Source organism: Schistocerca americana, unplaced genomic scaffold (assembly GCF_021461395.2).
Source record: "Schistocerca americana isolate TAMUIC-IGC-003095 unplaced genomic scaffold, iqSchAmer2.1 HiC_scaffold_241, whole genome shotgun sequence".
Taxonomy (NCBI): domain Eukaryota; kingdom Metazoa; phylum Arthropoda; class Insecta; order Orthoptera; family Acrididae; genus Schistocerca; species Schistocerca americana.
Genome location: NW_025725952.1, coordinates 130,652 through 154,113, shown reverse-complemented (window position 1 = coordinate 154,113; position 23,462 = coordinate 130,652). Strand labels below are relative to the sequence as shown.

Sequence of the window (23,462 nt, the reverse complement as noted above, 5' to 3'; positions counted from 1 at the left end):
AAATAAGTTGGCGCCCTAGCAACAGCACCACCTTCAGTCACAGAAAATTAGATGCCCCGGGTGAGGATCGAACTCACGACCTTAAGATTATGAGACTTACGCGCTGCCTACTGCGCTACCGAGGCAGGCGATCGTTAGACCTTCTGGAATCTTGGTAAGTACCGAATACAAGTGGTAGAGAGTCTGCACTCCCTGGCTCATTTTTTCTGTTGCTACACGTGCATTCACGGCGCGGCAGGCAACTTGCGATGCTAGGCCGACGCCAGTATGTACAATAGCACGCAGGAGTCCAAACGAGCAGTCGTCCGCGCTGCATGATTGGTTCTTTCCACACGGAATCCCGCGGTTCATTCTCATGGCTCACGCAGTTCGAGTGCGAAAGACACGCAGCACCCCTACCGGAGAAAAAACAAAATGATGCATCGGCCGGGAATCGAACCCGGGCCGCCCGCGTGGCAGGCGAGCATTCTACCACTGAACCACCGATGCTCGGGCCAGCGGTACCTTCACGCTGCTTCCCGAGCAGATGTCTCAAGGGAAAGTGGGACTGCCGTCAAGCGCCGTAGCATTCTGTGGAGAAGATGCTGCAGACGCTGAATCCTGCACTGCACTGCTTAAAGATGCCGCCAGAACGCGGTCCTCTGCGTACTCTTGCGCCGCCGGCGCCGACTCTTGCCAAAGGATGCGAAATGTGCGCGGATACGCTGTCCGAATGCGTCTGGATGTGCTCCCCTAGCCTGCCTCGAAATGCGCCTGCCGGGTACGATCACCTTCGGCCGCTGCCGACAGGCGGGAAGCCGACTCAGCGCGGTGGCGGGGCGCTCGCTTGTGCGGTGGTGGTGTAATGGTCAGCATAGTTGCCTTCCAAGCAGTTGATCCGGGTTCGATTCCCGGCCACCGCAGCAGGCTTTTAATTTCGCGTATGAGTACTTTTGCCACGCGCTCTTAAACTATTGTTTTTTCGCCCTCTTACTCGCTGCATACCAGCCCTTAGTGTGTCTCGACTTGTCTCGACTTTGCTCAGCTGACGCGAGAGCTGACGCTCTCAAATCGGCCTATATCAAAACGACAAGCACGAGAAACGACTGAGAGAGGTAAGGAGAGGCGAGGCGAGGCGATGGACACACAGCACGCCCCCTTCATTTCACGGTGGCGTCTCCCTGGCCGAATCGGGCTGTAGCTCCGAAAACAAAGGAGAAACAAAAATAGGAAGTAAAACTGCCAATACTGCCCTGTGTTCCCATGCGCTCACCCGCCCAAGTACTGACAAGGGCCAAAGTTGTTACGCATCGGCAATCGGACATTTTCTCTAACCAGTGTATTCAAGATATTATGGCCATTGCCGAGTGAATGCTGTAGTGCTTCCCGACGAGTCGGGTTCGGATCCTCTGTCAACTTCCACGCAGGGTGATGATCATTTGGTCATCACACTCGCCAGCTGAAATCGGCGCTGCCTTTTCGCAGTAGTAAAAGAGAAGTGGCCCGTGGGGGGATCGAACCCACGACCTTCGCGTTATTAGCACGACGCTCTAACCAACTGAGCTAACGGGCCTCGGCAGATGCAGTTGCTCAGCCCTACGCTGGAATCAGGTGGCATGAAGCCATACACCATTCCTATGGTCGTCGTGTGTCTGCTTCCCTAGTCTATATTCTGCTGACGGTCACGAAACAGTAGCTATATTGCGAGCAGGACGGGAAACGGCCGCTCGGACAGCTCAAACTTGTCACGATTCGTGTGGAAAAAACTCCGTTCCGGTACCGGGAATCGAACCCGGGCCTCCTGGGTGAAAGCCAGGTATCCTAGCCACTAGACCACACCGGATGCGGCCGTTTCATTCGACCGTTCGTACGGTCGCTTGTCGCATTGTCGCTCTCTTTGCGAGCATCTTTGCACATACTGACTGGCAAGGCGCGCACCTCAAACGTCGCAGAGCAATGCTTTTGGCTTCATGCTCTGCTGGGAGAAGAGGAATAGGGAAGCTGTATGTAGCAATAACAGGAAGTAAACATTTTCCCGCTGAAGCGTTGAAACGTTGCGGATAACAAACAAGAAATAAGTTGGCGCCCTAGCAACAGCACCACCTTCAGTCACAGAAAATTAGATGCCCCGGGTGAGGATCGAACTCACGACCTTAAGATTATGAGACTTACGCGCTGCCTACTGCGCTACCGAGGCAGGCGATCGTTAGACCTTCTGGAATCTTGGTAAGTACCGAATACAAGTGGTAGAGAGTCTGCACTCCCTGGCTCATTTTTTCTGTTGCTACACGTGCATTCACGGCGCGGCAGGCAACTTGCGATGCTAGGCCGACGCCAGTATGTACAATAGCACGCAGGAGTCCAAACGAGCAGTCGTCCGCGCTGCATGATTGGTTCTTTCCACACGGAATCCCGCGGTTCATTCTCATGGCTCACGCAGTTCGAGTGCGAAAGACACGCAGCACCCCTACCGGAGAAAAAACAAAATGATGCATCGGCCGGGAATCGAACCCGGGCCGCCCGCGTGGCAGGCGAGCATTCTACCACTGAACCACCGATGCTCGGGCCAGCGGTACCTTCACGCTGCTTCCCGAGCAGATGTCTCAAGGGAAAGTGGGACTGCCGTCAAGCGCCGTAGCATTCTGTGGAGAAGATGCTGCAGACGCTGAATCCTGCACTGCACTGCTTAAAGATGCCGCCAGAACGCGGTCCTCTGCGTACTCTTGCGCCGCCGGCGCCGACTCTTGCCAAAGGATGCGAAATGTGCGCGGATACGCTGTCCGAATGCGTCTGGATGTGCTCCCCTAGCCTGCCTCGAAATGCGCCTGCCGGGTACGATCACCTTCGGCCGCTGCCGACAGGCGGGAAGCCGACTCAGCGCGGTGGCGGGGCGCTCGCTTGTGCGGTGGTGGTGTAATGGTCAGCATAGTTGCCTTCCAAGCAGTTGATCCGGGTTCGATTCCCGGCCACCGCAGCAGGCTTTTAATTTCGCGTATGAGTACTTTTGCCACGCGCTCTTAAACTATTGTTTTTTCGCCCTCTTACTCGCTGCATACCAGCCCTTAGTGTGTCTCGACTTGTCTCGACTTTGCTCAGCTGACGCGAGAGCTGACGCTCTCAAATCGGCCTATATCAAAACGACAAGCACGAGAAACGACTGAGAGAGGTAAGGAGAGGCGAGGCGAGGCGATGGACACACAGCACGCCCCCTTCATTTCACGGTGGCGTCTCCCTGGCCGAATCGGGCTGTAGCTCCGAAAACAAAGGAGAAACAAAAATAGGAAGTAAAACTGCCAATACTGCCCTGTGTTCCCATGCGCTCACCCGCCCAAGTACTGACAAGGGCCAAAGTTGTTACGCATCGGCAATCGGACATTTTCTTTCATTTTCTCTAACCAGTGTATTCAAGATATTATGGCCATTGCCGAGTGAATGCTGTAGTGCTTCCCGACGAGTCGGGTTCGGATCCTCTGTCAACTTCCACGCAGGGTGATGATCATTTGGTCATCACACTCGCCAGCTGAAATCGGCGCTGCCTTTTCGCAGTAGTAAAAGAGAAGTGGCCCGTGGGGGGATCGAACCCACGACCTTCGCGTTATTAGCACGACGCTCTAACCAACTGAGCTAACGGGCCTCGGCAGATGCAGTTGCTCAGCCCTACGCTGGAATCAGGTGGCATGAAGCCATACACCATTCCTATGGTCGTCGTGTGTCTGCTTCCCTAGTCTATATTCTGCTGACGGTCACGAAACAGTAGCTATATTGCGAGCAGGACGGGAAACGGCCGCTCGGACAGCTCAAACTTGTCACGATTCGTGTGGAAAAAATTCCGTTCCGGTACCGGGAATCGAACCCGGGCCTCCTGGGTGAAAGCCAGGTATCCTAGCCACTAGACCACACCGGATGCGGCCGTTTCATTCGACCGTTCGTACGGTCGCTTGTCGCATTGTCGCTCTCTTTGCGAGCATCTTTGCACATACTGACTGGCAAGGCGCGCACCTCAAACGTCGCAGAGCAATGCTTTTGGCTTCATGCTCTGCTGGGAGAAGAGGAATAGGGAAGCTGTATGTAGCAATAACAGGAAGTAAACATTTTCCCGCTGAAGCGTTGAAACGTTGCGGATAACAAACAAGAAATAAGTTGGCGCCCTAGCAACAGCACCACCTTCAGTCACAGAAAATTAGATGCCCCGGGTGAGGATCGAACTCACGACCTTAAGATTATGAGACTTACGCGCTGCCTACTGCGCTACCGAGGCAGGCGATCGTTAGACCTTCTGGAATCTTGGTAAGTACCGAATACAAGTGGTAGAGAGTCTGCACTCCCTGGCTCATTTTTTCTGTTGCTACACGTGCATTCACGGCGCGGCAGGCAACTTGCGATGCTAGGCCGACGCCAGTATGTACAATAGCACGCAGGAGTCCAAACGAGCAGTCGTCCGCGCTGCATGATTGGTTCTTTCCACACGGAATCCCGCGGTTCATTCTCATGGCTCACGCAGTTCGAGTGCGAAAGACACGCAGCACCCCTACCGGAGAAAAAACAAAATGATGCATCGGCCGGGAATCGAACCCGGGCCGCCCGCGTGGCAGGCGAGCATTCTACCACTGAACCACCAATGCTCGGGCCAGCGGTACCTTCACGCTGCTTCCCGAGCAGATGTCTCAAGGGAAAGTGGGACTGCCGTCAAGCGCCGTAGCATTCTGTGGAGAAGATGCTGCAGACGCTGAATCCTGCACTGCACTGCTTAAAGATGCCGCCAGAACGCGGTCCTCTGCGTACTCTTGCGCCGCCGGCGCCGACTCTTGCCAAAGGATGCGAAATGTGCGCGGATACGCTGTCCGAATGCGTCTGGATGTGCTCCCCTAGCCTGCCTCGAAATGCGCCTGCCGGGTACGATCACCTTCGGCCGCTGCCGACAGGCGGGAAGCCGACTCAGCGCGGTGGCGGGGCGCTCGCTTGTGCGGTGGTGGTGTAATGGTCAGCATAGTTGCCTTCCAAGCAGTTGATCCGGGTTCGATTCCCGGCCACCGCAGCAGGCTTTTAATTTCGCGTATGAGTACTTTTGCCACGCGCTCTTAAACTATTGTTTTTTCGCCCTCTTACTCGCTGCATACCAGCCCTTAGTGTGTCTCGACTTGTCTCGACTTTGCTCAGCTGACGCGAGAGCTGACGCTCTCAAATCGGCCTATATCAAAACGACAAGCACGAGAAACGACTGAGAGAGGTAAGGAGAGGCGAGGCGAGGCGATGGACACACAGCACGCCCCCTTCATTTCACGGTGGCGTCTCCCTGGCCGAATCGGGCTGTAGCTCCGAAAACAAAGGAGAAACAAAAATAGGAAGTAAAACTGCCAATACTGCCCTGTGTTCCCATGCGCTCACCCGCCCAAGTACTGACAAGGGCCAAAGTTGTTACGCATCGGCAATCGGACATTTTCTCTAACCAGTGTATTCAAGATATTATGGCCATTGCCGAGTGAATGCTGTAGTGCTTCCCGACGAGTCGGGTTCGGATCCTCTGTCAACTTCCACGCAGGGTGATGATCATTTGGTCATCACACTCGCCAGCTGAAATCGGCGCTGCCTTTTCGCAGTAGTAAAAGAGAAGTGGCCCGTGGGGGGATCGAACCCACGACCTTCGCGTTATTAGCACGACGCTCTAACCAACTGAGCTAACGGGCCTCGGCAGATGCAGTTGCTCAGCCCTACGCTGGAATCAGGTGGCATGAAGCCATACACCATTCCTATGGTCGTCGTGTGTCTGCTTCCCTAGTCTATATTCTGCTGACGGTCACGAAACAGTAGCTATATTGCGAGCAGGACGGGAAACGGCCGCTCGGACAGCTCAAACTTGTCACGATTCGTGTGGAAAAAATTCCGTTCCGGTACCGGGAATCGAACCCGGGCCTCCTGGGTGAAAGCCAGGTATCCTAGCCACTAGACCACACCGGATGCGGCCGTTTCATTCGACCGTTCGTACGGTCGCTTGTCGCATTGTCGCTCTCTTTGCGAGCATCTTTGCACATACTGACTGGCAAGGCGCGCACCTCAAACGTCGCAGAGCAATGCTTTTGGCTTCATGCTCTGCTGGGAGAAGAGGAATAGGGAAGCTGTATGTAGCAATAACAGGAAGTAAACATTTTCCCGCTGAAGCGTTGAAACGTTGCGGATAACAAACAAGAAATAAGTTGGCGCCCTAGCAACAGCACCACCTTCAGTCACAGAAAATTAGATGCCCCGGGTGAGGATCGAACTCACGACCTTAAGATTATGAGACTTACGCGCTGCCTACTGCGCTACCGAGGCAGGCGATCGTTAGACCTTCTGGAATCTTGGTAAGTACCGAATACAAGTGGTAGAGAGTCTGCACTCCCTGGCTCATTTTTTCTGTTGCTACACGTGCATTCACGGCGCGGCAGGCAACTTGCGATGCTAGGCCGACGCCAGTATGTACAATAGCACGCAGGAGTCCAAACGAGCAGTCGTCCGCGCTGCATGATTGGTTCTTTCCACACGGAATCCCGCGGTTCATTCTCATGGCTCACGCAGTTCGAGTGCGAAAGACACGCAGCACCCCTACCGGAGAAAAAACAAAATGATGCATCGGCCGGGAATCGAACCCGGGCCGCCCGCGTGGCAGGCGAGCATTCTACCACTGAACCACCGATGCTCGGGCCAGCGGTACCTTCACGCTGCTTCCCGAGCAGATGTCTCAAGGGAAAGTGGGACTGCCGTCAAGCGCCGTAGCATTCTGTGGAGAAGATGCTGCAGACGCTGAATCCTGCACTGCACTGCTTAAAGATGCCGCCAGAACGCGGTCCTCTGCGTACTCTTGCGCCGCCGGCGCCGACTCTTGCCAAAGGATGCGAAATGTGCGCGGATACGCTGTCCGAATGCGTCTGGATGTGCTCCCCTAGCCTGCCTCGAAATGCGCCTGCCGGGTACGATCACCTTCGGCCGCTGCCGACAGGCGGGAAGCCGACTCAGCGCGGTGGCGGGGCGCTCGCTTGTGCGGTGGTGGTGTAATGGTCAGCATAGTTGCCTTCCAAGCAGTTGATCCGGGTTCGATTCCCGGCCACCGCAGCAGGCTTTTAATTTCGCGTATGAGTACTTTTGCCACGCGCTCTTAAACTATTGTTTTTTCGCCCTCTTACTCGCTGCATACCAGCCCTTAGTGTGTCTCGACTTGTCTCGACTTTGCTCAGCTGACGCGAGAGCTGACGCTCTCAAATCGGCCTATATCAAAACGACAAGCACGAGAAACGACTGAGAGAGGTAAGGAGAGGCGAGGCGAGGCGATGGACACACAGCACGCCCCCTTCATTTCACGGTGGCGTCTCCCTGGCCGAATCGGGCTGTAGCTCCGAAAACAAAGGAGAAACAAAAATAGGAAGTAAAACTGCCAATACTGCCCTGTGTTCCCATGCGCTCACCCGCCCAAGTACTGACAAGGGCCAAAGTTGTTACGCATCGGCAATCGGACATTTTCTCTAACCAGTGTATTCAAGATATTATGGCCATTGCCGAGTGAATGCTGTAGTGCTTCCCGACGAGTCGGGTTCGGATCCTCTGTCAACTTCCACGCAGGGTGATGATCATTTGGTCATCACACTCGCCAGCTGAAATCGGCGCTGCCTTTTCGCAGTAGTAAAAGAGAAGTGGCCCGTGGGGGGATCGAACCCACGACCTTCGCGTTATTAGCACGACGCTCTAACCAACTGAGCTAACGGGCCTCGGCAGATGCAGTTGCTCAGCCCTACGCTGGAATCAGGTGGCATGAAGCCATACACCATTCCTATGGTCGTCGTGTGTCTGCTTCCCTAGTCTATATTCTGCTGACGGTCACGAAACAGTAGCTATATTGCGAGCAGGACGGGAAACGGCCGCTCGGACAGCTCAAACTTGTCACGATTCGTGTGGAAAAAACTCCGTTCCGGTACCGGGAATCGAACCCGGGCCTCCTGGGTGAAAGCCAGGTATCCTAGCCACTAGACCACACCGGATGCGGCCGTTTCATTCGACCGTTCGTACGGTCGCTTGTCGCATTGTCGCTCTCTTTGCGAGCATCTTTGCACATACTGACTGGCAAGGCGCGCACCTCAAACGTCGCAGAGCAATGCTTTTGGCTTCATGCTCTGCTGGGAGAAGAGGAATAGGGAAGCTGTATGTAGCAATAACAGGAAGTAAACATTTTCCCGCTGAAGCGTTGAAACGTTGCGGATAACAAACAAGAAATAAGTTGGCGCCCTAGCAACAGCACCACCTTCAGTCACAGAAAATTAGATGCCCCGGGTGAGGATCGAACTCACGACCTTAAGATTATGAGACTTACGCGCTGCCTACTGCGCTACCGAGGCAGGCGATCGTTAGACCTTCTGGAATCTTGGTAAGTACCGAATACAAGTGGTAGAGAGTCTGCACTCCCTGGCTCATTTTTTCTGTTGCTACACGTGCATTCACGGCGCGGCAGGCAACTTGCGATGCTAGGCCGACGCCAGTATGTACAATAGCACGCAGGAGTCCAAACGAGCAGTCGTCCGCGCTGCATGATTGGTTCTTTCCACACGGAATCCCGCGGTTCATTCTCATGGCTCACGCAGTTCGAGTGCGAAAGACACGCAGCACCCCTACCGGAGAAAAAACAAAATGATGCATCGGCCGGGAATCGAACCCGGGCCGCCCGCGTGGCAGGCGAGCATTCTACCACTGAACCACCGATGCTCGGGCCAGCGGTACCTTCACGCTGCTTCCCGAGCAGATGTCTCAAGGGAAAGTGGGACTGCCGTCAAGCGCCGTAGCATTCTGTGGAGAAGATGCTGCAGACGCTGAATCCTGCACTGCACTGCTTAAAGATGCCGCCAGAACGCGGTCCTCTGCGTACTCTTGCGCCGCCGGCGCCGACTCTTGCCAAAGGATGCGAAATGTGCGCGGATACGCTGTCCGAATGCGTCTGGATGTGCTCCCCTAGCCTGCCTCGAAATGCGCCTGCCGGGTACGATCACCTTCGGCCGCTGCCGACAGGCGGGAAGCCGACTCAGCGCGGTGGCGGGGCGCTCGCTTGTGCGGTGGTGGTGTAATGGTCAGCATAGTTGCCTTCCAAGCAGTTGATCCGGGTTCGATTCCCGGCCACCGCAGCAGGCTTTTAATTTCGCGTATGAGTACTTTTGCCACGCGCTCTTAAACTATTGTTTTTTCGCCCTCTTACTCGCTGCATACCAGCCCTTAGTGTGTCTCGACTTGTCTCGACTTTGCTCAGCTGACGCGAGAGCTGACGCTCTCAAATCGGCCTATATCAAAACGACAAGCACGAGAAACGACTGAGAGAGGTAAGGAGAGGCGAGGCGAGGCGATGGACACACAGCACGCCCCCTTCATTTCACGGTGGCGTCTCCCTGGCCGAATCGGGCTGTAGCTCCGAAAACAAAGGAGAAACAAAAATAGGAAGTAAAACTGCCAATACTGCCCTGTGTTCCCATGCGCTCACCCGCCCAAGTACTGACAAGGGCCAAAGTTGTTACGCATCGGCAATCGGACATTTTCTCTAACCAGTGTATTCAAGATATTATGGCCATTGCCGAGTGAATGCTGTAGTGCTTCCCGACGAGTCGGGTTCGGATCCTCTGTCAACTTCCACGCAGGGTGATGATCATTTGGTCATCACACTCGCCAGCTGAAATCGGCGCTGCCTTTTCGCAGTAGTAAAAGAGAAGTGGCCCGTGGGGGGATCGAACCCACGACCTTCGCGTTATTAGCACGACGCTCTAACCAACTGAGCTAACGGGCCTCGGCAGATGCAGTTGCTCAGCCCTACGCTGGAATCAGGTGGCATGAAGCCATACACCATTCCTATGGTCGTCGTGTGTCTGCTTCCCTAGTCTATATTCTGCTGACGGTCACGAAACAGTAGCTATATTGCGAGCAGGACGGGAAACGGCCGCTCGGACAGCTCAAACTTGTCACGATTCGTGTGGAAAAAATTCCGTTCCGGTACCGGGAATCGAACCCGGGCCTCCTGGGTGAAAGCCAGGTATCCTAGCCACTAGACCACACCGGATGCGGCCGTTTCATTCGACCGTTCGTACGGTCGCTTGTCGCATTGTCGCTCTCTTTGCGAGCATCTTTGCACATACTGACTGGCAAGGCGCGCACCTCAAACGTCGCAGAGCAATGCTTTTGGCTTCATGCTCTGCTGGGAGAAGAGGAATAGGGAAGCTGTATGTAGCAATAACAGGAAGTAAACATTTTCCCGCTGAAGCGTTGAAACGTTGCGGATAACAAACAAGAAATAAGTTGGCGCCCTAGCAACAGCACCACCTTCAGTCACAGAAAATTAGATGCCCCGGGTGAGGATCGAACTCACGACCTTAAGATTATGAGACTTACGCGCTGCCTACTGCGCTACCGAGGCAGGCGATCGTTAGACCTTCTGGAATCTTGGTAAGTACCGAATACAAGTGGTAGAGAGTCTGCACTCCCTGGCTCATTTTTTCTGTTGCTACACGTGCATTCACGGCGCGGCAGGCAACTTGCGATGCTAGGCCGACGCCAGTATGTACAATAGCACGCAGGAGTCCAAACGAGCAGTCGTCCGCGCTGCATGATTGGTTCTTTCCACACGGAATCCCGCGGTTCATTCTCATGGCTCACGCAGTTCGAGTGCGAAAGACACGCAGCACCCCTACCGGAGAAAAAACAAAATGATGCATCGGCCGGGAATCGAACCCGGGCCGCCCGCGTGGCAGGCGAGCATTCTACCACTGAACCACCGATGCTCGGGCCAGCGGTACCTTCACGCTGCTTCCCGAGCAGATGTCTCAAGGGAAAGTGGGACTGCCGTCAAGCGCCGTAGCATTCTGTGGAGAAGATGCTGCAGACGCTGAATCCTGCACTGCACTGCTTAAAGATGCCGCCAGAACGCGGTCCTCTGCGTACTCTTGCGCCGCCGGCGCCGACTCTTGCCAAAGGATGCGAAATGTGCGCGGATACGCTGTCCGAATGCGTCTGGATGTGCTCCCCTAGCCTGCCTCGAAATGCGCCTGCCGGGTACGATCACCTTCGGCCGCTGCCGACAGGCGGGAAGCCGACTCAGCGCGGTGGCGGGGCGCTCGCTTGTGCGGTGGTGGTGTAATGGTCAGCATAGTTGCCTTCCAAGCAGTTGATCCGGGTTCGATTCCCGGCCACCGCAGCAGGCTTTTAATTTCGCGTATGAGTACTTTTGCCACGCGCTCTTAAACTATTGTTTTTTCGCCCTCTTACTCGCTGCATACCAGCCCTTAGTGTGTCTCGACTTGTCTCGACTTTGCTCAGCTGACGCGAGAGCTGACGCTCTCAAATCGGCCTATATCAAAACGACAAGCACGAGAAACGACTGAGAGAGGTAAGGAGAGGCGAGGCGAGGCGATGGACACACAGCACGCCCCCTTCATTTCACGGTGGCGTCTCCCTGGCCGAATCGGGCTGTAGCTCCGAAAACAAAGGAGAAACAAAAATAGGAAGTAAAACTGCCAATACTGCCCTGTGTTCCCATGCGCTCACCCGCCCAAGTACTGACAAGGGCCAAAGTTGTTACGCATCGGCAATCGGACATTTTCTCTAACCAGTGTATTCAAGATATTATGGCCATTGCCGAGTGAATGCTGTAGTGCTTCCCGACGAGTCGGGTTCGGATCCTCTGTCAACTTCCACGCAGGGTGATGATCATTTGGTCATCACACTCGCCAGCTGAAATCGGCGCTGCCTTTTCGCAGTAGTAAAAGAGAAGTGGCCCGTGGGGGGATCGAACCCACGACCTTCGCGTTATTAGCACGACGCTCTAACCAACTGAGCTAACGGGCCTCGGCAGATGCAGTTGCTCAGCCCTACGCTGGAATCAGGTGGCATGAAGCCATACACCATTCCTATGGTCGTCGTGTGTCTGCTTCCCTAGTCTATATTCTGCTGACGGTCACGAAACAGTAGCTATATTGCGAGCAGGACGGGAAACGGCCGCTCGGACAGCTCAAACTTGTCACGATTCGTGTGGAAAAAATTCCGTTCCGGTACCGGGAATCGAACCCGGGCCTCCTGGGTGAAAGCCAGGTATCCTAGCCACTAGACCACACCGGATGCGGCCGTTTCATTCGACCGTTCGTACGGTCGCTTGTCGCATTGTCGCTCTCTTTGCGAGCATCTTTGCACATACTGACTGGCAAGGCGCGCACCTCAAACGTCGCAGAGCAATGCTTTTGGCTTCATGCTCTGCTGGGAGAAGAGGAATAGGGAAGCTGTATGTAGCAATAACAGGAAGTAAACATTTTCCCGCTGAAGCGTTGAAACGTTGCGGATAACAAACAAGAAATAAGTTGGCGCCCTAGCAACAGCACCACCTTCAGTCACAGAAAATTAGATGCCCCGGGTGAGGATCGAACTCACGACCTTAAGATTATGAGACTTACGCGCTGCCTACTGCGCTACCGAGGCAGGCGATCGTTAGACCTTCTGGAATCTTGGTAAGTACCGAATACAAGTGGTAGAGAGTCTGCACTCCCTGGCTCATTTTTTCTGTTGCTACACGTGCATTCACGGCGCGGCAGGCAACTTGCGATGCTAGGCCGACGCCAGTATGTACAATAGCACGCAGGAGTCCAAACGAGCAGTCGTCCGCGCTGCATGATTGGTTCTTTCCACACGGAATCCCGCGGTTCATTCTCATGGCTCACGCAGTTCGAGTGCGAAAGACACGCAGCACCCCTACCGGAGAAAAAACAAAATGATGCATCGGCCGGGAATCGAACCCGGGCCGCCCGCGTGGCAGGCGAGCATTCTACCACTGAACCACCGATGCTCGGTCCAGCGGTACCTTCACGCTGCTTCCCGAGCAGATGTCTCAAGGGAAAGTGGGACTGCCGTCAAGCGCCGTAGCATTCTGTGGAGAAGATGCTGCAGACGCTGAATCCTGCACTGCACTGCTTAAAGATGCCGCCAGAACGCGGTCCTCTGCGTACTCTTGCGCCGCCGGCGCCGACTCTTGCCAAAGGATGCGAAATGTGCGCGGATACGCTGTCCGAATGCGTCTGGATGTGCTCCCCTAGCCTGCCTCGAAATGCGCCTGCCGGGTACGATCACCTTCGGCCGCTGCCGACAGGCGGGAAGCCGACTCAGCGCGGTGGCGGGGCGCTCGCTTGTGCGGTGGTGGTGTAATGGTCAGCATAGTTGCCTTCCAAGCAGTTGATCCGGGTTCGATTCCCGGCCACCGCAGCAGGCTTTTAATTTCGCGTATGAGTACTTTTGCCACGCGCTCTTAAACTATTGTTTTTTCGCCCTCTTACTCGCTGCATACCAGCCCTTAGTGTGTCTCGACTTGTCTCGACTTTGCTCAGCTGACGCGAGAGCTGACGCTCTCAAATCGGCCTATATCAAAACGACAAGCACGAGAAACGACTGAGAGAGGTAAGGAGAGGCGAGGCGAGGCGATGGACACACAGCACGCCCCCTTCATTTCACGGTGGCGTCTCCCTGGCCGAATCGGGCTGTAGCTCCGAAAACAAAGGAGAAACAAAAATAGGAAGTAAAACTGCCAATACTGCCCTGTGTTCCCATGCGCTCACCCGCCCAAGTACTGACAAGGGCCAAAGTTGTTACGCATCGGCAATCGGACATTTTCTCTAACCAGTGTATTCAAGATATTATGGCCATTGCCGAGTGAATGCTGTAGTGCTTCCCGACGAGTCGGGTTCGGATCCTCTGTCAACTTCCACGCAGGGTGATGATCATTTGGTCATCACACTCGCCAGCTGAAATCGGCGCTGCCTTTTCGCAGTAGTAAAAGAGAAGTGGCCCGTGGGGGGATCGAACCCACGACCTTCGCGTTATTAGCACGACGCTCTAACCAACTGAGCTAACGGGCCTCGGCAGATGCAGTTGCTCAGCCCTACGCTGGAATCAGGTGGCATGAAGCCATACACCATTCCTATGGTCGTCGTGTGTCTGCTTCCCTAGTCTATATTCTGCTGACGGTCACGAAACAGTAGCTATATTGCGAGCAGGACGGGAAACGGCCGCTCGGACAGCTCAAACTTGTCACGATTCGTGTGGAAAAAATTCCGTTCCGGTACCGGGAATCGAACCCGGGCCTCCTGGGTGAAAGCCAGGTATCCTAGCCACTAGACCACACCGGATGCGGCCGTTTCATTCGACCGTTCGTACGGTCGCTTGTCGCATTGTCGCTCTCTTTGCGAGCATCTTTGCACATACTGACTGGCAAGGCGCGCACCTCAAACGTCGCAGAGCAATGCTTTTGGCTTCATGCTCTGCTGGGAGAAGAGGAATAGGGAAGCTGTATGTAGCAATAACAGGAAGTAAACATTTTCCCGCTGAAGCGTTGAAACGTTGCGGATAACAAACAAGAAATAAGTTGGCGCCCTAGCAACAGCACCACCTTCAGTCACAGAAAATTAGATGCCCCGGGTGAGGATCGAACTCACGACCTTAAGATTATGAGACTTACGCGCTGCCTACTGCGCTACCGAGGCAGGCGATCGTTAGACCTTCTGGAATCTTGGTAAGTACCGAATACAAGTGGTAGAGAGTCTGCACTCCCTGGCTCATTTTTTCTGTTGCTACACGTGCATTCACGGCGCGGCAGGCAACTTGCGATGCTAGGCCGACGCCAGTATGTACAATAGCACGCAGGAGTCCAAACGAGCAGTCGTCCGCGCTGCATGATTGGTTCTTTCCACACGGAATCCCGCGGTTCATTCTCATGGCTCACGCAGTTCGAGTGCGAAAGACACGCAGCACCCCTACCGGAGAAAAAACAAAATGATGCATCGGCCGGGAATCGAACCCGGGCCGCCCGCGTGGCAGGCGAGCATTCTACCACTGAACCACCGATGCTCGGGCCAGCGGTACCTTCACGCTGCTTCCCGAGCAGATGTCTCAAGGGAAAGTGGGACTGCCGTCAAGCGCCGTAGCATTCTGTGGAGAAGATGCTGCAGACGCTGAATCCTGCACTGCACTGCTTAAAGATGCCGCCAGAACGCGGTCCTCTGCGTACTCTTGCGCCGCCGGCGCCGACTCTTGCCAAAGGATGCGAAATGTGCGCGGATACGCTGTCCGAATGCGTCTGGATGTGCTCCCCTAGCCTGCCTCGAAATGCGCCTGCCGGGTACGATCACCTTCGGCCGCTGCCGACAGGCGGGAAGCCGACTCAGCGCGGTGGCGGGGCGCTCGCTTGTGCGGTGGTGGTGTAATGGTCAGCATAGTTGCCTTCCAAGCAGTTGATCCGGGTTCGATTCCCGGCCACCGCAGCAGGCTTTTAATTTCGCGTATGAGTACTTTTGCCACGCGCTCTTAAACTATTGTTTTTTCGCCCTCTTACTCGCTGCATACCAGCCCTTAGTGTGTCTCGACTTGTCTCGACTTTGCTCAGCTGACGCGAGAGCTGACGCTCTCAAATCGGCCTATATCAAAACGACAAGCACGAGAAACGACTGAGAGAGGTAAGGAGAGGCGAGGCGAGGCGATGGACACACAGCACGCCCCCTTCATTTCACGGTGGCGTCTCCCTGGCCGAATCGGGCTGTAGCTCCGAAAACAAAGGAGAAACAAAAATAGGAAGTAAAACTGCCAATACTGCCCTGTGTTCCCATGCGCTCACCCGCCCAAGTACTGACAAGGGCCAAAGTTGTTACGCATCGGCAATCGGACATTTTCTCTAACCAGTGTATTCAAGATATTATGGCCATTGCCGAGTGAATGCTGTAGTGCTTCCCGACGAGTCGGGTTCGGATCCTCTGTCAACTTCCACGCAGGGTGATGATCATTTGGTCATCACACTCGCCAGCTGAAATCGGCGCTGCCTTTTCGCAGTAGTAAAAGAGAAGTGGCCCGTGGGGGGATCGAACCCACGACCTTCGCGTTATTAGCACGACGCTCTAACCAACTGAGCTAACGGGCCTCGGCAGATGCAGTTGCTCAGCCCTACGCTGGAATCAGGTGGCATGAAGCCATACACCATTCCTATGGTCGTCGTGTGTCTGCTTCCCTAGTCTATATTCTGCTGACGGTCACGAAACAGTAGCTATATTGCGAGCAGGACGGGAAACGGCCGCTCGGACAGCTCAAACTTGTCACGATTCGTGTGGAAAAAATTCCGTTCCGGTACCGGGAATCGAACCCGGGCCTCCTGGGTGAAAGCCAGGTATCCTAGCCACTAGACCACACCGGATGCGGCCGTTTCATTCGACCGTTCGTACGGTCGCTTGTCGCATTGTCGCTCTCTTTGCGAGCATCTTTGCACATACTGACTGGCAAGGCGCGCACCTCAAACGTCGCAGAGCAATGCTTTTGGCTTCATGCTCTGCTGGGAGAAGAGGAATAGGGAAGCTGTATGTAGCAATAACAGGAAGTAAACATTTTCCCGCTGAAGCGTTGAAACGTTGCGGATAACAAACAAGAAATAAGTTGGCGCCCTAGCAACAGCACCACCTTCAGTCACAGAAAATTAGATGCCCCGGGTGAGGATCGAACTCACGACCTTAAGATTATGAGACTTACGCGCTGCCTACTGCGCTACCGAGGCAGGCGATCGTTAGACCTTCTGGAATCTTGGTAAGTACCGAATACAAGTGGTAGAGAGTCTGCACTCCCTGGCTCATTTTTTCTGTTGCTACACGTGCATTCACGGCGCGGCAGGCAACTTGCGATGCTAGGCCGACGCCAGTATGTACAATAGCACGCAGGAGTCCAAACGAGCAGTCGTCCGCGCTGCATGATTGGTTCTTTCCACACGGAATCCCGCGGTTCATTCTCATGGCTCACGCAGTTCGAGTGCGAAAGACACGCAGCACCCCTACCGGAGAAAAAACAAAATGATGCATCGGCCGGGAATCGAACCCGGGCCGCCCGCGTGGCAGGCGAGCATTCTACCACTGAACCACCGATGCTCGGGCCAGCGGTACCTTCACGCTGCTTCCCGAGCAGATGTCTCAAGGGAAAGTGGGACTGCCGTCAAGCGCCGTAGCATTCTGTGGAGAAGATGCTGCAGACGCTGAATCCTGCACTGCACTGCTTAAAGATGCCGCCAGAACGCGGTCCTCTGCGTACTCTTGCGCCGCCGGCGCCGACTCTTGCCAAAGGATGCGAAATGTGCGCGGATACGCTGTCCGAATGCGTCTGGATGTGCTCCCCTAGCCTGCCTCGAAATGCGCCTGCCGGGTACGATCACCTTCGGCCGCTGCCGACAGGCGGGAAGCCGACTCAGCGCGGTGGCGGGGCGCTCGCTTGTGCGGTGGTGGTGTAATGGTCAGCATAGTTGCCTTCCAAGCAGTTGATCCGGGTTCGATTCCCGGCCACCGCAGCAGGCTTTTAATTTCGCGTATGAGTACTTTTGCCACGCGCTCTTAAACTATTGTTTTTTCGCCCTCTTACTCGCTGCATACCAGCCCTTAGTGTGTCTCGACTTGTCTCGACTTTGCTCAGCTGACGCGAGAGCTGACGCTCTCAAATCGGCCTATATCAAAACGACAAGCACGAGAAACGACTGAGAGAGGTAAGGAGAGGCGAGGCGAGGCGATGGACACACAGCACGCCCCCTTCATTTCACGGTGGCGTCTCCCTGGCCGAATCGGGCTGTAGCTCCGAAAACAAAGGAGAAACAAAAATAGGAAGTAAAACTGCCAATACTGCCCTGTGTTCCCATGCGCTCACCCGCCCAAGTACTGACAAGGGCCAAAGTTGTTACGCATCGGCAATCGGACATTTTCTCTAACCAGTGTATTCAAGATATTATGGCCATTGCCGAGTGAATGCTGTAGTGCTTCCCGACGAGTCGGGTTCGGATCCTCTGTCAACTTCCACGCAGGGTGATGATCATTTGGTCATCACACTCGCCAGCTGAAATCGGCGCTGCCTTTTCGCAGTAGTAAAAGAGAAGTGGCCCGTGGGGGGATCGAACCCACGACCTTCGCGTTATTAGCACGACGCTCTAACCAACTGAGCTAACGGGCCTCGGCAGATGCAGTTGCTCAGCCCTACGCTGGAATCAGGTGGCATGAAGCCATACACCATTCCTATGGTCGTCGTGTGTCTGCTTCCCTAGTCTATATTCTGCTGACGGTCACGAAACAGTAGCTATATTGCGAGCAGGACGGGAAACGGCCGCTCGGACAGCTCAAACTTGTCACGATTCGTGTGGAAAAAATTCCGTTCCGGTACCGGGAATCGAACCCGGGCCTCCTGGGTGAAAGCCAGGTATCCTAGCCACTAGACCACACCGGATGCGGCCGTTTCATTCGACCGTTCGTACGGTCGCTTGTCGCATTGTCGCTCTCTTTGCGAGCATCTTTGCACATACTGACTGGCAAGGCGCGCACCTCAAACGTCGCAGAGCAATGCTTTTGGCTTCATGCTCTGCTGGGAGAAGAGGAATAGGGAAGCTGTATGTAGCAATAACAGGAAGTAAACATTTTCCCGCTGAAGCGTTGAAACGTTGCGGATAACAAACAAGAAATAAGTTCGCGCCCTAGCAACAGCACCACCTTCAGTCACAGAAAATTAGATGCCCCGGGTGAGGATCGAACTCACGACCTTAAGATTATGAGACTTACGCGCTGCCTACTGCGCTACCGAGGCAGGCGATCGTTAGACCTTCTGGAATCTTGGTAAGTACCGAATACAAGTGGTAGAGAGTCTGCACTCCCTGGCTCATTTTTTCTGTTGCTACACGTGCATTCACGGCGCGGCAGGCAACTTGCGATGCTAGGCCGACGCCAGTATGTACAATAGCACGCAGGAGTCCAAACGAGCAGTCGTCCGCGCTGCATGATTGGTTCTTTCCACACGGAATCCCGCGGTTCATTCTCATGGCTCACGCAGTTCGAGTGCGAAAGACACGCAGCACCCCTACCGGAGAAAAAACAAAATGATGCATCGGCCGGGAATCGAACCCGGGCCGCCCGCGTGGCAGGCGAGCATTCTACCACTGAACCACCGATGCTCGGGCCAGCGGTACCTTCACGCTGCTTCCCGAGCAGATGTCTCAAGGGAAAGTGGGACTGCCGTCAAGCGCCGTAGCATTCTGTGGAGAAGATGCTGCAGACGCTGAATCCTGCACTGCACTGCTTAAAGATGCCGCCAGAACGCGGTCCTCTGCGTACTCTTGCGCCGCCGGCGCCGACTCTTGCCAAAGGATGCGAAATGTGCGCGGATACGCTGTCCGAATGCGTCTGGATGTGCTCCCCTAGCCTGCCTCGAAATGCGCCTGCCGGGTACGATCACCTTCGGCCGCTGCCGACAGGCGGGAAGCCGACTCAGCGCGGTGGCGGGGCGCTCGCTTGTGCGGTGGTGGTGTAATGGTCAGCATAGTTGCCTTCCAAGCAGTTGATCCGGGTTCGATTCCCGGCCACCGCAGCAGGCTTTTAATTTCGCGTATGAGTACTTTTGCCACGCGCTCTTAAACTATTGTTTTTTCGCCCTCTTACTCGCTGCATACCAGCCCTTAGTGTGTCTCGACTTGTCTCGACTTTGCTCAGCTGACGCGAGAGCTGACGCTCTCAAATCGGCCTATATCAAAACGACAAGCACGAGAAACGACTGAGAGAGGTAAGGAGAGGCGAGGCGAGGCGATGGACACACAGCACGCCCCCTTCATTTCACGGTGGCGTCTCCCTGGCCGAATCGGGCTGTAGCTCCGAAAACAAAGGAGAAACAAAAATAGGAAGTAAAACTGCCAATACTGCCCTGTGTTCCCATGCGCTCACCCGCCCAAGTACTGACAAGGGCCAAAGTTGTTACGCATCGGCAATCGGACATTTTCTCTAACCAGTGTATTCAAGATATTATGGCCATTGCCGAGTGAATGCTGTAGTGCTTCCCGACGAGTCGGGTTCGGATCCTCTGTCAACTTCCACGCAGGGTGATGATCATTTGGTCATCACACTCGCCAGCTGAAATCGGCGCTGCCTTTTCGCAGTAGTAAAAGAGAAGTGGCCCGTGGGGGGATCGAACCCACGACCTTCGCGTTATTAGCACGACGCTCTAACCAACTGAGCTAACGGGCCTCGGCAGATGCAGTTGCTCAGCCCTACGCTGGAATCAGGTGGCATGAAGCCATACACCATTCCTATGGTCGTCGTGTGTCTGCTTCCCTAGTCTATATTCTGCTGACGGTCACGAAACAGTAGCTATATTGCGAGCAGGACGGGAAACGGCCGCTCGGACAGCTCAAACTTGTCACGATTCGTGTGGAAAAAATTCCGTTCCGGTACCGGGAATCGAACCCGGGCCTCCTGGGTGAAAGCCAGGTATCCTAGCCACTAGACCACACCGGATGCGGCCGTTTCATTCGACCGTTCGTACGGTCGCTTGTCGCATTGTCGCTCTCTTTGCGAGCATCTTTGCACATACTGACTGGCAAGGCGCGCACCTCAAACGTCGCAGAGCAATGCTTTTGGCTTCATGCTCTGCTGGGAGAAGAGGAATAGGGAAGCTGTATGTAGCAATAACAGGAAGTAAACATTTTCCCGCTGAAGCGTTGAAACGTTGCGGATAACAAACAAGAAATAAGTTGGCGCCCTAGCAACAGCACCACCTTCAGTCACAGAAAATTAGATGCCCCGGGTGAGGATCGAACTCACGACCTTAAGATTATGAGACTTACGCGCTGCCTACTGCGCTACCGAGGCAGGCGATCGTTAGACCTTCTGGAATCTTGGTAAGTACCGAATACAAGTGGTAGAGAGTCTGCACTCCCTGGCTCATTTTTTCTGTTGCTACACGTGCATTCACGGCGCGGCAGGCAACTTGCGATGCTAGGCCGACGCCAGTATGTACAATAGCACGCAGGAGTCCAAACGAGCAGTCGTCCGCGCTGCATGATTGGTTCTTTCCACACGGAATCCCGCGGTTCATTCTCATGGCTCACGCAGTTCGAGTGCGAAAGACACGCAGCACCCCTACCGGAGAAAAAACAAAATGATGCATCGGCCGGGAATCGAACCCGGGCCGCCCGCGTGGCAGGCGAGCATTCTACCACTGAACCACCGATGCTCGGGCCAGCGGTACCTTCACGCTGCTTCCCGAGCAGATGTCTCAAGGGAAAGTGGGACTGCCGTCAAGCGCCGTAGCATTCTGTGGAGAAGATGCTGCAGACGCTGAATCCTGCACTGCACTGCTTAAAGATGCCGCCAGAACGCGGTCCTCTGCGTACTCTTGCGCCGCCGGCGCCGACTCTTGCCAAAGGATGCGAAATGTGCGCGGATACGCTGTCCGAATGCGTCTGGATGTGCTCCCCTAGCCTGCCTCGAAATGCGCCTGCCGGGTACGATCACCTTCGGCCGCTGCCGACAGGCGGGAAGCCGACTCAGCGCGGTGGCGGGGCGCTCGCTTGTGCGGTGGTGGTGTAATGGTCAGCATAGTTGCCTTCCAAGCAGTTGATCCGGGTTCGATTCCCGGCCACCGCAGCAGGCTTTTAATTTCGCGTATGAGTACTTTTGCCACGCGCTCTTAAACTATTGTTTTTTCGCCCTCTTACTCGCTGCATACCAGCCCTTAGTGTGTCTCGACTTGTCTCGACTTTGCTCAGCTGACGCGAGAGCTGACGCTCTCAAATCGGCCTATATCAAAACGACAAGCACGAGAAACGACTGAGAGAGGTAAGGAGAGGCGAGGCGAGGCGATGGACACACAGCACGCCCCCTTCATTTCACGGTGGCGTCTCCCTGGCCGAATCGGGCTGTAGCTCCGAAAACAAAGGAGAAACAAAAATAGGAAGTAAAACTGCCAATACTGCCCTGTGTTCCCATGCGCTCACCCGCCCAAGTACTGACAAGGGCCAAAGTTGTTACGCATCGGCAATCGGACATTTTCTCTAACCAGTGTATTCAAGATATTATGGCCATTGCCGAGTGAATGCTGTAGTGCTTCCCGACGAGTCGGGTTCGGATCCTCTGTCAACTTCCACGCAGGGTGATGATCATTTGGTCATCACACTCGCCAGCTGAAATCGGCGCTGCCTTTTCGCAGTAGTAAAAGAGAAGTGGCCCGTGGGGGGATCGAACCCACGACCTTCGCGTTATTAGCACGACGCTCTAACCAACTTTTTTTTTTTTTTTTTTTTTTTCTTTTTTTTTTCTTTTTTCTTTTTTTTTTTTTTTTTTTTTTTTTTTTTTTTTTTTTTTTTTTTTTTTTTTGGGCCTCCCATCTCCCCATACAGCCCATCCATTCGCTCACCTTTTTGGCTTCTTCGGCTAGCTTCGATGCTATACTCTTGTGATGCTATTTCACTGTGCATATTTTGAAATGTATAGTTGTTATATTTTGATTCCTTTTTGTTTGAAGTGATATTGAAAAAAAATTTTTTTTATCGTTGTTTTTGTTTTATTTTTGTTTTTTTTTGTTGTTTTTTTTTGTTTGTTCTTTTTTTTATTTTTGTTTCTGTTAATATTGTTTATTTGATTTTACTGCATGCGGAGTTGCAGGGTGCCGACGTCATTCAAAGCTCGTCTTCTCGAAAGTTTGTTATGCCTTTGGCTTCCCCAAGCGATGGCTTGGACTAGTCTGATATATTCCATTTTTGCTGTGTGGTTTCCCAAGTCTCCTTCTCTTAGCTCCGAACGACTCAGCCGCCAAAAACTGCGCTCGGTATACGAATGTGGAAAAGAGAATTGATGAAATCCATGTTGCCGCGGAATGATTTGAAGAAGAAGGAAAGAAAAAAGTGAAGAAATAAATCCTGTTTCATCTTCCCTCGTCGACGTCAAATAAATAAAGAAGCAAGTAATGTTCGCAGTTGAGTGAAACGGATACATCTTCCATGTAAGTTTGCAAACATAAAACATAAACGAAAAACCCAGTGGACACCACGTCCAAACGAATGGTCAGCTTCACCATCCATGTTGGGAGAATGTAAATCAAATTCCTGCTGAATTAACGGAGACGAAGGGCTAGGTTAAACAAGACATTTAAAACACCAAGCATGAACATTCCCAATCAGTGACTACTGCAGACACCATGAGTGTCGACTTTGTTCCTTTTCTTCTTTTTCGTTGTTTCATTGTTTTCGTTGAACATATTTGTTTTTTTTTTTTATTTGTAATTTATTTATTGAGATTTTTATTTATATTTGATAAGGTGGATGTATACGTGGCCGTGGAAGAAACCTTACTGAATTCGTTTACAGGGTCGTGATTTGGAGCGCTAAGATATAATTTGCAAACTTTTGCCTATGTTTGACATCCTGCATTAGCAGTTGTGCCTGTGTGGCGAGGTATAATCTGTAGTCCAGGTATGAACGCCGCTCCTGGGCGCCAAGTAAGTAACATAGGGTGTGTCCAGCCAACCACGTCCAGGTGTTTGCCTTGGTTGTTTGGTAGTACGCGTCGTCGGGTTGGAGCACGGACGTAAGAGAGATGTGCCGTCGTGCCGTGCGGCAGATCAAAGCCATGGTCATTCTACACCATTCCCAAATAAGACTGTTCGCACCACAAACACATCTGTGTTGC

General features: G+C 53.8%; 53 non-coding genes across 53 annotated transcripts; 11 read left to right on the top strand and 42 right to left on the bottom strand.

Moving 5' to 3' along the window:
* Positions 1-52: 52 nt before the first annotated feature.
* On the bottom strand, positions 53-125 carry Trnam-cau. The gene has a single exon. It is a non-coding gene; the product is annotated as a tRNA-Met (tRNA).
* Positions 126-418: 293 nt separating this feature from the next.
* Trnag-gcc lies at positions 419-489 on the bottom strand. The gene has a single exon. It is a non-coding gene; the product is annotated as a tRNA-Gly (tRNA).
* A 341-nt stretch (positions 490-830) lies between these two features.
* Positions 831-902, top strand: Trnag-ucc. The gene has a single exon. It is a non-coding gene; the product is annotated as a tRNA-Gly (tRNA).
* Positions 903-1,478: 576 nt separating this feature from the next.
* On the bottom strand, positions 1,479-1,552 carry Trnai-aau. Its single transcript has one exon. It is a non-coding gene; the product is annotated as a tRNA-Ile (tRNA).
* A 198-nt stretch (positions 1,553-1,750) lies between these two features.
* On the bottom strand, positions 1,751-1,822 carry Trnae-uuc. The gene has a single exon. It is a non-coding gene; the product is annotated as a tRNA-Glu (tRNA).
* Positions 1,823-2,103: 281 nt separating this feature from the next.
* Trnam-cau lies at positions 2,104-2,176 on the bottom strand. Its single transcript has one exon. It is a non-coding gene; the product is annotated as a tRNA-Met (tRNA).
* A 293-nt stretch (positions 2,177-2,469) lies between these two features.
* On the bottom strand, positions 2,470-2,540 carry Trnag-gcc. The gene has a single exon. It is a non-coding gene; the product is annotated as a tRNA-Gly (tRNA).
* A 341-nt stretch (positions 2,541-2,881) lies between these two features.
* On the top strand, positions 2,882-2,953 carry Trnag-ucc. Its single transcript has one exon. It is a non-coding gene; the product is annotated as a tRNA-Gly (tRNA).
* A 586-nt stretch (positions 2,954-3,539) lies between these two features.
* Trnai-aau lies at positions 3,540-3,613 on the bottom strand. Its single transcript has one exon. It is a non-coding gene; the product is annotated as a tRNA-Ile (tRNA).
* Positions 3,614-3,811: 198 nt separating this feature from the next.
* On the bottom strand, positions 3,812-3,883 carry Trnae-uuc. Its single transcript has one exon. It is a non-coding gene; the product is annotated as a tRNA-Glu (tRNA).
* Positions 3,884-4,164: 281 nt separating this feature from the next.
* On the bottom strand, positions 4,165-4,237 carry Trnam-cau. Its single transcript has one exon. It is a non-coding gene; the product is annotated as a tRNA-Met (tRNA).
* A 293-nt stretch (positions 4,238-4,530) lies between these two features.
* On the bottom strand, positions 4,531-4,601 carry Trnag-gcc. The gene has a single exon. It is a non-coding gene; the product is annotated as a tRNA-Gly (tRNA).
* Positions 4,602-4,942: 341 nt separating this feature from the next.
* On the top strand, positions 4,943-5,014 carry Trnag-ucc. Its single transcript has one exon. It is a non-coding gene; the product is annotated as a tRNA-Gly (tRNA).
* A 576-nt stretch (positions 5,015-5,590) lies between these two features.
* On the bottom strand, positions 5,591-5,664 carry Trnai-aau. Its single transcript has one exon. It is a non-coding gene; the product is annotated as a tRNA-Ile (tRNA).
* Positions 5,665-5,862: 198 nt separating this feature from the next.
* On the bottom strand, positions 5,863-5,934 carry Trnae-uuc. Its single transcript has one exon. It is a non-coding gene; the product is annotated as a tRNA-Glu (tRNA).
* Positions 5,935-6,215: 281 nt separating this feature from the next.
* Trnam-cau lies at positions 6,216-6,288 on the bottom strand. Its single transcript has one exon. It is a non-coding gene; the product is annotated as a tRNA-Met (tRNA).
* A 293-nt stretch (positions 6,289-6,581) lies between these two features.
* Positions 6,582-6,652, bottom strand: Trnag-gcc. Its single transcript has one exon. It is a non-coding gene; the product is annotated as a tRNA-Gly (tRNA).
* A 341-nt stretch (positions 6,653-6,993) lies between these two features.
* Positions 6,994-7,065, top strand: Trnag-ucc. The gene has a single exon. It is a non-coding gene; the product is annotated as a tRNA-Gly (tRNA).
* Positions 7,066-7,641: 576 nt separating this feature from the next.
* On the bottom strand, positions 7,642-7,715 carry Trnai-aau. The gene has a single exon. It is a non-coding gene; the product is annotated as a tRNA-Ile (tRNA).
* A 198-nt stretch (positions 7,716-7,913) lies between these two features.
* Positions 7,914-7,985, bottom strand: Trnae-uuc. The gene has a single exon. It is a non-coding gene; the product is annotated as a tRNA-Glu (tRNA).
* A 281-nt stretch (positions 7,986-8,266) lies between these two features.
* Trnam-cau lies at positions 8,267-8,339 on the bottom strand. The gene has a single exon. It is a non-coding gene; the product is annotated as a tRNA-Met (tRNA).
* A 293-nt stretch (positions 8,340-8,632) lies between these two features.
* On the bottom strand, positions 8,633-8,703 carry Trnag-gcc. Its single transcript has one exon. It is a non-coding gene; the product is annotated as a tRNA-Gly (tRNA).
* A 341-nt stretch (positions 8,704-9,044) lies between these two features.
* Trnag-ucc lies at positions 9,045-9,116 on the top strand. The gene has a single exon. It is a non-coding gene; the product is annotated as a tRNA-Gly (tRNA).
* A 576-nt stretch (positions 9,117-9,692) lies between these two features.
* Positions 9,693-9,766, bottom strand: Trnai-aau. Its single transcript has one exon. It is a non-coding gene; the product is annotated as a tRNA-Ile (tRNA).
* Positions 9,767-9,964: 198 nt separating this feature from the next.
* Positions 9,965-10,036, bottom strand: Trnae-uuc. The gene has a single exon. It is a non-coding gene; the product is annotated as a tRNA-Glu (tRNA).
* Positions 10,037-10,317: 281 nt separating this feature from the next.
* On the bottom strand, positions 10,318-10,390 carry Trnam-cau. The gene has a single exon. It is a non-coding gene; the product is annotated as a tRNA-Met (tRNA).
* Positions 10,391-10,683: 293 nt separating this feature from the next.
* Positions 10,684-10,754, bottom strand: Trnag-gcc. Its single transcript has one exon. It is a non-coding gene; the product is annotated as a tRNA-Gly (tRNA).
* Positions 10,755-11,095: 341 nt separating this feature from the next.
* On the top strand, positions 11,096-11,167 carry Trnag-ucc. The gene has a single exon. It is a non-coding gene; the product is annotated as a tRNA-Gly (tRNA).
* Positions 11,168-11,743: 576 nt separating this feature from the next.
* Trnai-aau lies at positions 11,744-11,817 on the bottom strand. The gene has a single exon. It is a non-coding gene; the product is annotated as a tRNA-Ile (tRNA).
* Positions 11,818-12,015: 198 nt separating this feature from the next.
* On the bottom strand, positions 12,016-12,087 carry Trnae-uuc. Its single transcript has one exon. It is a non-coding gene; the product is annotated as a tRNA-Glu (tRNA).
* Positions 12,088-12,368: 281 nt separating this feature from the next.
* Positions 12,369-12,441, bottom strand: Trnam-cau. Its single transcript has one exon. It is a non-coding gene; the product is annotated as a tRNA-Met (tRNA).
* Positions 12,442-12,734: 293 nt separating this feature from the next.
* Trnag-gcc lies at positions 12,735-12,805 on the bottom strand. The gene has a single exon. It is a non-coding gene; the product is annotated as a tRNA-Gly (tRNA).
* A 341-nt stretch (positions 12,806-13,146) lies between these two features.
* Positions 13,147-13,218, top strand: Trnag-ucc. The gene has a single exon. It is a non-coding gene; the product is annotated as a tRNA-Gly (tRNA).
* A 576-nt stretch (positions 13,219-13,794) lies between these two features.
* On the bottom strand, positions 13,795-13,868 carry Trnai-aau. The gene has a single exon. It is a non-coding gene; the product is annotated as a tRNA-Ile (tRNA).
* A 198-nt stretch (positions 13,869-14,066) lies between these two features.
* Trnae-uuc lies at positions 14,067-14,138 on the bottom strand. The gene has a single exon. It is a non-coding gene; the product is annotated as a tRNA-Glu (tRNA).
* A 281-nt stretch (positions 14,139-14,419) lies between these two features.
* On the bottom strand, positions 14,420-14,492 carry Trnam-cau. Its single transcript has one exon. It is a non-coding gene; the product is annotated as a tRNA-Met (tRNA).
* Positions 14,493-14,785: 293 nt separating this feature from the next.
* Trnag-gcc lies at positions 14,786-14,856 on the bottom strand. Its single transcript has one exon. It is a non-coding gene; the product is annotated as a tRNA-Gly (tRNA).
* A 341-nt stretch (positions 14,857-15,197) lies between these two features.
* On the top strand, positions 15,198-15,269 carry Trnag-ucc. The gene has a single exon. It is a non-coding gene; the product is annotated as a tRNA-Gly (tRNA).
* A 576-nt stretch (positions 15,270-15,845) lies between these two features.
* On the bottom strand, positions 15,846-15,919 carry Trnai-aau. Its single transcript has one exon. It is a non-coding gene; the product is annotated as a tRNA-Ile (tRNA).
* Positions 15,920-16,117: 198 nt separating this feature from the next.
* Positions 16,118-16,189, bottom strand: Trnae-uuc. Its single transcript has one exon. It is a non-coding gene; the product is annotated as a tRNA-Glu (tRNA).
* Positions 16,190-16,470: 281 nt separating this feature from the next.
* Trnam-cau lies at positions 16,471-16,543 on the bottom strand. Its single transcript has one exon. It is a non-coding gene; the product is annotated as a tRNA-Met (tRNA).
* A 293-nt stretch (positions 16,544-16,836) lies between these two features.
* On the bottom strand, positions 16,837-16,907 carry Trnag-gcc. The gene has a single exon. It is a non-coding gene; the product is annotated as a tRNA-Gly (tRNA).
* A 341-nt stretch (positions 16,908-17,248) lies between these two features.
* Positions 17,249-17,320, top strand: Trnag-ucc. Its single transcript has one exon. It is a non-coding gene; the product is annotated as a tRNA-Gly (tRNA).
* Positions 17,321-17,896: 576 nt separating this feature from the next.
* Positions 17,897-17,970, bottom strand: Trnai-aau. Its single transcript has one exon. It is a non-coding gene; the product is annotated as a tRNA-Ile (tRNA).
* Positions 17,971-18,168: 198 nt separating this feature from the next.
* Trnae-uuc lies at positions 18,169-18,240 on the bottom strand. Its single transcript has one exon. It is a non-coding gene; the product is annotated as a tRNA-Glu (tRNA).
* Positions 18,241-18,521: 281 nt separating this feature from the next.
* Trnam-cau lies at positions 18,522-18,594 on the bottom strand. Its single transcript has one exon. It is a non-coding gene; the product is annotated as a tRNA-Met (tRNA).
* A 293-nt stretch (positions 18,595-18,887) lies between these two features.
* On the bottom strand, positions 18,888-18,958 carry Trnag-gcc. The gene has a single exon. It is a non-coding gene; the product is annotated as a tRNA-Gly (tRNA).
* Positions 18,959-19,299: 341 nt separating this feature from the next.
* On the top strand, positions 19,300-19,371 carry Trnag-ucc. Its single transcript has one exon. It is a non-coding gene; the product is annotated as a tRNA-Gly (tRNA).
* A 576-nt stretch (positions 19,372-19,947) lies between these two features.
* Positions 19,948-20,021, bottom strand: Trnai-aau. Its single transcript has one exon. It is a non-coding gene; the product is annotated as a tRNA-Ile (tRNA).
* Positions 20,022-20,219: 198 nt separating this feature from the next.
* Trnae-uuc lies at positions 20,220-20,291 on the bottom strand. Its single transcript has one exon. It is a non-coding gene; the product is annotated as a tRNA-Glu (tRNA).
* A 281-nt stretch (positions 20,292-20,572) lies between these two features.
* Trnam-cau lies at positions 20,573-20,645 on the bottom strand. The gene has a single exon. It is a non-coding gene; the product is annotated as a tRNA-Met (tRNA).
* Positions 20,646-20,938: 293 nt separating this feature from the next.
* On the bottom strand, positions 20,939-21,009 carry Trnag-gcc. The gene has a single exon. It is a non-coding gene; the product is annotated as a tRNA-Gly (tRNA).
* A 341-nt stretch (positions 21,010-21,350) lies between these two features.
* Positions 21,351-21,422, top strand: Trnag-ucc. The gene has a single exon. It is a non-coding gene; the product is annotated as a tRNA-Gly (tRNA).
* The last annotated feature ends 2,040 nt before the right edge of the window (positions 21,423-23,462 follow it).